A 7,520-nucleotide genomic window follows, 5' to 3' on the forward strand; every position below is an offset into this window, starting at 1 on the left:
TGAAAATGTTTCCGGAAAAAGACCGAATAACAGTCTGGGAGTTTGTTGGGAGTTTATTGGAATAACATATTCACGAAGCAGACCTTTGTTTATGAACAAATGAAAAGTACATCTTTTGTAAGGTGTAACTCGGTTGTACTTTTTATTGCATTAAAAATATTGCAAACATTTGCACTATCAACGTTAACTTAGCTTATACAAGATATACACACTAAATGGAGTTCATGAATACATGAAGACTTTGAAATTCAATGTGATATTTCTTACCGCCGCTCAATAGAATGATACCTCATCGCTCAGCCGCTTTTTTAGCTCTGAATTTTCTACAATACCTCCGCATGGCCATAAATAAATTTCACAGTATCATCAACCGTCGGAATGTTTATATCAGCTGATGATTTCCTCGACTCCGTGTTTAAACACTATGACTCCAATTCCTCTGGATTCTAACTTTTCTATCTGCCGTCTTCCTGTTCCATTCCTTGTTTCTTGATGTCCTCCGACAATTGTAGCAAGGATTGCTGTACAGCTCTTTCGAACGCCAAACTCAAATGTCGTATCTTCTTTCAAATTCGCTTTCTTCTCGTCTAAGTCAGCCCCAGCCTTCCCCTTTCTTTTACTGAGCAGGCGCAGACGAACATTTATGCAGTGGGCATGCGCTACCGGATGTCGTGGATTTTACGACATCCGGTAGTCAGTGTTACCAGAGCCCTTCGTTTCGCCGACCACGTGACCAAAAGAAACGGAAGGCTCTGGGAACGAGAATGGTAACACTGACTACCGCATTCTCGTCCCCATAGCCCTTTCGTTTCTCTTAGCCGGCTGGGCCTTGGCACGAGGAAACAAAGGGCTCTGGGGACAAAGGATTTCCAGTCCTAGATTCTAGGACTTCCGGTCTTCATGTATGCAGTCATGACGTTTCAAAAGAATGTATGAGAGAGTCGTTACGTTTTCGACTTCCGTTTAGAAATTCTTTGTTCCAAACAGCCAATCAAAAAAATTCGAATTAATTCAAAAATCCTATGTCCCCAGAGCCCTCCGTTTTCTCGTGCCAAGCCGGCTAAGAGAAACGAAAGGGCTATGGGGACGAGAATGTGACTACCGGATGTCGTAAAATCCACGACATCCGGTAGCGCATGCCCACTGCATAAATGTTCGTCTGCGCCTGCTCAGTAAAAGAAAGGGGAAGGCTGGGGCTGACTTAGACGAGAAGAAAGCGAATTTGAAAGAAGATACGACATTTGAGTTTGGCGTTCGAAAGAGCTGTACAGCAATCCTTGCTACAATTGTCGGAGGACATCAAGAAACAAGGAATGGAACAGGAAGACGGCAGATAGAAAAGTAAGAATCCAGAGGAATTGGAGTCATAGTGTTTAAACACGGAGTCGAGGAAATCATCAGCTGATATAAACATTCCGACGGTTGATGATACTGTGAAATTTATTTATGGCCATGCGGAGGTATTGTAGAAAATTCAGAGCTAAAAAAGCGGCTGAGCGATGAGGTATCATTCTATTGAGCGGCGGTAAGAAATATCACATTGAATTTCAAAGTCTTCATGTATTCATGAACTCCATTTAGTGTGTATATCTTGTATAAGCTAAGTTAACGTTGATAGTGCAAATGTTTGCAATATTTTTAATGCAATAAAAAGTACAACCGAGTTACACCTTACAAAAGATGTACTTTTCATTTGTTCATAAACAAAGGTCTGCTTCGTGAATATGTTATTCCAATAAACTCCCAACAAACTCCCAGACTGTTATTCGGTCTTTTTCCGGAAACATTTTCAAACTGACCGGAAGTATAACGAAAATTGCGTAGAAGCGTTTCATTTTTTTACCTAATTACGCATGCAGTTTTTATCAGCCAATCAAAAAAATCATATTTTTTACCGTTACCAGGGCCACTACGTCATGTCATTTAAAAAAATACGCGTGGCCCTGGGGAAGAGGATGCAGTGTTACCAGAGCCCTTCGTTTCGCCGACCACGTGACCAAAAGAAACGGAAGGCTCTGGGAACGAGAATGGACCAATGTTTGTCTACATGACAGTCAAACTGACAGTTTAAAGAGCAGCAGAGAGTTCCTTGAGCGTGGGGCGTTTCGTAGGCTCTTCGCAAATCGCGGATTTTGCGACTTTTATTGACTTTGCAGTCGCTGTTGGTAGCAAATCTAATACGGCCAAAACGATTTTGCCCATAGAGTAAATATCAGAATAAATACTTTGTCTATCGCTGCCGTTGACAATTTCCGGGGCAATGTGCGGGAACTTCTGGCGGTAGCCTTCTTGCTTTTCCGCTTTCATTAATAAAACGGGCTTCGGATCTGAGATAAACCGGGCCTTCCCGAAATCTATAATGACGGGATTCCACTGCTGGTCCCGGTACTCCAACACAACGTTGTTGCATTTTAAGTCATTATGCAGGATGCCGCATGAGTGGATGTGGTCCAAAGCGTCAACCAAATTCTTTAGAATAAATAACCAAGTAGGCTTGTCCAGTTTCTTCTTCTTTATTAACAATTGTAGGGTAAAGCTCTTCTGTTTTATTCCGTGAAACTTTGTGATCAGCCGGAACGGCTCGCTCTTTGTCACGATTCCAAACAATAGAGGGACGCCACGGTGATCTTCAAGATGGTTGATCATCTTGGCCTCGTGGCGCACTTCTCTTTTAAGGTAGTCGAGGCTACACTTCCTTTTCTTGTATTCTTTAACTGTCACAACCACATCTCTGTAATATGCCAGGTAGCAGTTTCCAAATGTGCCAGAGCCCAAGAACTTTTCCGATTTTACCAATAACGAGGGATCGATTTCCTTGACATGCCGCTGAAGCACCACTCGCGGTTTGGGTGGCTCTTGGTTGTTAGGGCTGTTTTACCCGATAACTCGGCGGCCTGATTACTTTCTTTAGCGCAATGCAGTCCCGCGATGGCTTCTTTCTTTACGTTTTTCATTGCTTTCTCATTCGCTTTCTTGTTCCTCCACCTCTTTCGGGCCTCCTTTCGTATCTGCTTTATCCGGTCCTTATCTTTTACGTTCTTACGTTTGTTTCTAGCCATCCAAAGGAATGACAATTTAGTAGCTAAAATTAAGTATTTTAAATTCGGTGCTTGTAAAAAGCGCAGTCTCTCAGGAATGTGAAGAAAAAGTATGAACGAAAAGCCAGTCGATCGCGTAGCATGGATGCAAAATTTACCGGAAGATCTTCCCATTATTCACACATTTTTTAGTTTACTGATTGGTCGCTCAATAAAAAGGCTTATTGTTCCATAGCAATAGTGGTTTGTACAAAAGGCAGTTCAAGTGGGTCTTTCATTCATGCAGATCGAAAACATGGCAACTTTCATGGCGGTATTCAAAACACAGTGATTTATGTCCGTGCATGTTTAACACAACAACTGCACTTCTGAGGCACAGAGAGTCCAAACATCACATTATTACAGAGTCTGCGACTTCCTTCCCGTTCTACAATGGACAAGAGCTCGTACAGATTCCCAAACAAAGAGAACGAAGGTCTTCAAGTTACAAACAATGGTTAAGTTGCATCGTGGATAGCATTAATTCCTGTCTCCATCCAAAAGCCGCAGGTAAGTAATTTACGTAATTTTTCACGTTCGAACAGCTGTTAAGTACCGAATGTGCTCATGTATGTGCAATCAAAGTGCGTATTTGTTTTGTGGTCTATTGTTTACTGGAAATGATTCCCGGTAATAGGATAACAACATGCCTGAAAGTAGATCGATCAAACAATTTTAAATTCTTGTAAAATAACGAGGACTATACTGTTTGGTTTGTTTTCAGGGAAATGGTGTCGTGTTGAAAGACACTACGTACCCGAAGACTATGTCCAAGTTTTGCTGGCGGACATTCCGAATGCTTTCATTAACAGAGCAAGGGAAAAGAAGCACTTACGCCCCCCTGTATGAAGGGGGGGGGGGTATAGGTGTGTACTGTATAGGTGTGCCGCTGGGGGTTTGAAACCCTGACCCTGTTTAGGACAATAAAAACTTAAAATAGCTACCCTGTGTAGGACAACACCCCCTATTTGAAGACCCTATTTAGGACAAAGGACAACATCAACGATCATTTACGCTTTTTTGTGTTTCCGTCCCGTACCCGATGTTCGACGCATTGAAATTCGAACACCGATCCCACCAAATAAAATAATGCTTTTTTATTGAAGCGAAAGCAAAAACAATGTAAATACTTGACGGCCTCATTACTATTATCACTACACCTACTACCAAAGGAATAGTTATCTTTGTGAAATTCTGTTCGCCGAAGCCAAGAAAGTATTACTGAACATCATAATGATATGGGAAAATCTCATTTGCATTTACTTTCAACACACTTAAATTCTTAACAGCATATGGCTACCAACTGACGAGGTCTTCTGACGACACTAGTTTTTATAGTCGTGTATATTAATTGTGTTGAAAGTAAATGCAAATGAGATTTTCCCATATCATTAAAATAGTTATCTTTGTTCTGACAAAATGAAATTCAAAGAATACCAGTCGTGTGGCCAACCTGTGGTAAGCTCCGGGGGGGGGGGGGGTATAGGTGTGTACTGTATAGGTGTGCCGCTGGGGGTTTGAAACCCTGACCCTGTTTAGGACAATAAAAACTTAAAATAGCTACCCTGTGTAGGACAACACCCCCTATTTGAAGACCCTATTTAGGACAAAGGACAACATCAACGATCATTTACGCTTTTTTGTGTTTCCGTCCCGTACCCGATGTTCGACGCATTGAAATTCGAACACCGATCCCACCAAATAAAATAATGCTTTTTTATTGAAGCGAAAGCAAAAACAATGTAAATAATACTTGACGACAGTCTTGCAGGAATACCCTGTCTAGGACAGGTTCAGGCGCTGTTTAGGACAGAGGAGCTTGAAATTATATACCCTGTTCAGGTCCGGAGGAGCCAAAAACCATACCCTATCCAGCGGCACGTCCCGTGTAGGCCATATATGGGAGTGCCCCCCTCCCGGGGGGGGGGGTAAGCTGCCGGTCTCGCTCCCAACAAAGATGAAACATGTTCACTAACATTAGACTGGCTGTCTTTAAATGACCGACTTGAAGCAAGTCTATCTCTTTTAGAATTGGCCTTCTTATAAGACGGACACCTCCATAAGACGGACACCTGGTGATGGTCCCTGCCGTTTTTCAGTCATTTTACTGTAACCAAACTCCCTATAAGACGGACACCTCTCTTAGACGGACAACGGACACTTTGAAATCATTAACGGACACTTGAGAAGTGTTTTTTATCATGCTTTATTAGTGAAAATACTTCCAAACGTCGTATCAGGACCTAAAGCAAAGTTATTCAGCGCCCTAAGGATACGCGTATACCAAGCTTACTAACCCGGCAAAAACAATGACGCTTGAAAGCCTGGTTTTCACTAGCGACGCAAGGCCAAGCGCAAGCACAAGCGCAGTCACGCGAACAGGAAAAAAATGACTCTTGTGCTTGACACAAGTTTAAGCATAAGCATCAAAATGCAATGTGCTTGTGCTTTTGCTTGCGTAGAAGCCGTATTCACGGTGAAATAAGAGCTGTTATCCTTAGGCTTGTACTTGTGCTTGAGTCGCTAGCGAAAACCAGGCTTAACGGATTACTTCTCTGCTTACGTGTATGGACACTAAAGAGGTCGTTCTTTACTTACAGTATTACAGTTTGTAGCTCTCAAGTTTTGCTTTAACAAGCAAATACGGTCCTTTTATTATTTTAGTGTCACGTTACCTCGACTCTTTGTAAGGCGGACACCTCTCCCTCCGGTCCAAATCCACTAGCCGATATGGACCCCCCTTCGCCGATTTGGACCCCCCTAAACAATTGTTATTTAAGCTTTGTCTCCTTCTTACTCAGTAAATTTTTCCATTTGCAATCATATTTTTCAACGTTCCGCATGCGCATGCAGTTACTGAATAGCCGACAAACTTGCTCTATCGGCACTGTTACAAAAAAAAAACTTTTTAAAGAAGTCGGAACCTCTTAAAAAAAGTTGTGAAATGTAAACAGTAACTATTGATTACTCCATAATGATAATTCGTTGTGGAGTAAACTAGACAAAAAACGCGGTGTTAGCAACTTTATTTAACCTGTTTTGGGTGCCTTGGGTATTGTCAAAACGTTTCATTTCAAGCGAACGACAAACTATCAAGAACACAACAGTAAATGTGTTTTACGCTTTCGGTATGATAATAATTATAATACCGTGAACAAGTATTTTCTCCTAGTTTCACAACTAATTTACACAGAAGTAATAAAACTCGCGTTCGCGCTTTTTGTGAGAATCTTTCTATTTCAATTTTACAACTTTTAACAAAGCTTATACTACAAAAAACACTTCTTACGCTGTTAAAGTCGAGAAAACTGCTCTTTGTTTTGTCGGCAAAGCGAAAAACTGTTTTAAAAGTCGGAAGCTATTTAGAAGAAATCTATTGTGTAAAGTAAAAACAAAAAGAAAACAATGTAATTAGAGTCCAGTAGTAATCTTATTGTCCTGTATCTTTTCAGGTTTTTGTAAATTCACTCAACCGAACATTTATTCTAATGAACTAACTTGACAGTAAGGGACTTATTAGCCGAACATGTCTTATTATAATTTGAGACGTGACAACAAACTAACAAAAAACGCAATTGTAAATTTGGTTCTGCACTTTGAGCTCGGATCAACAAAAATGACACTTGATTTTCATTTGGAAAACGTTGCTTCGGGACATAAATTTTACAATGCGCGTGCATGCTATGTTTGGTAAACACCGAGGCGTACGTTGTCTATTTCCTCTTTTTCAATGTCCACGAAATATTCGTATGAACATTTAATCATCTTTTCTTTTATTCGTTTACGACTGCAGGAGTACGAAAGTAAAGTATGATCACTTCTGATGGGGGGGGGGGGGGGGTCCAAATTCCCGAAGGGGGGTCCAAATTCGCTAGCCAATATGGACTCCCGGCGGTCCATATCGGCTAGTGGATTTGGACCGGGGGGTCCATATCGGCTAGCAGATTTGGACCGGGGGGTCAAAATCGGCTAGGACACCGGTCCCGAAGGTGTCCGTCTTAGAGAGAGTTGACTGTATTTTTATCAACACTTACTTATTCACTGGATATTGATTTAGCTTTATCCACCCTTTCTACAACTGGGGCATGCATAAAAGGCTTAATAGACTGATGCAATCGCCCAATAATCAGAGGGAAACAAGACACAGTTTCATACAATTTTCAATGCAAAAGTGACGCAATTTGTTCCGTTTGTAAATACATCTGTTCTGATTTCCAAGGCCACGATTCGCTGACACCAAAAACTAAAGGTCCAAAGTTAGAGCAAGTCGATTTTTAGCATACTGGAAAGTTTTTACACATCTTAGATTGTTTATATCATCACTGGGTAACAGAAGTTCAATGACACACTAATAATTCACTGCATCATACAATTACTCTCTGTGTGTTTATTATTCAATGCTCTGTTTGCAAGGCTTTTATGAATAAGACTGATGAAACAGAC

The 7,520-nt window shown here is 41.2% G+C and overlaps 1 pseudogene; it reads right to left on the minus strand.

Moving 5' to 3' along the window:
- Positions 1-2,035: 2,035 nt before the first annotated feature.
- On the minus strand, positions 2,036-3,063 carry LOC144640715 (uncharacterized; annotated as a pseudogene).
- Between the last annotated feature and the right edge of the window lie 4,457 nt (positions 3,064-7,520).

This window comes from Oculina patagonica, unplaced genomic scaffold, assembly GCF_052425735.1.
Source record: "Oculina patagonica isolate OP01 unplaced genomic scaffold, crgOcupat unplaced429, whole genome shotgun sequence".
NCBI lineage: Eukaryota > Metazoa > Cnidaria > Anthozoa > Scleractinia > Oculinidae > Oculina > Oculina patagonica.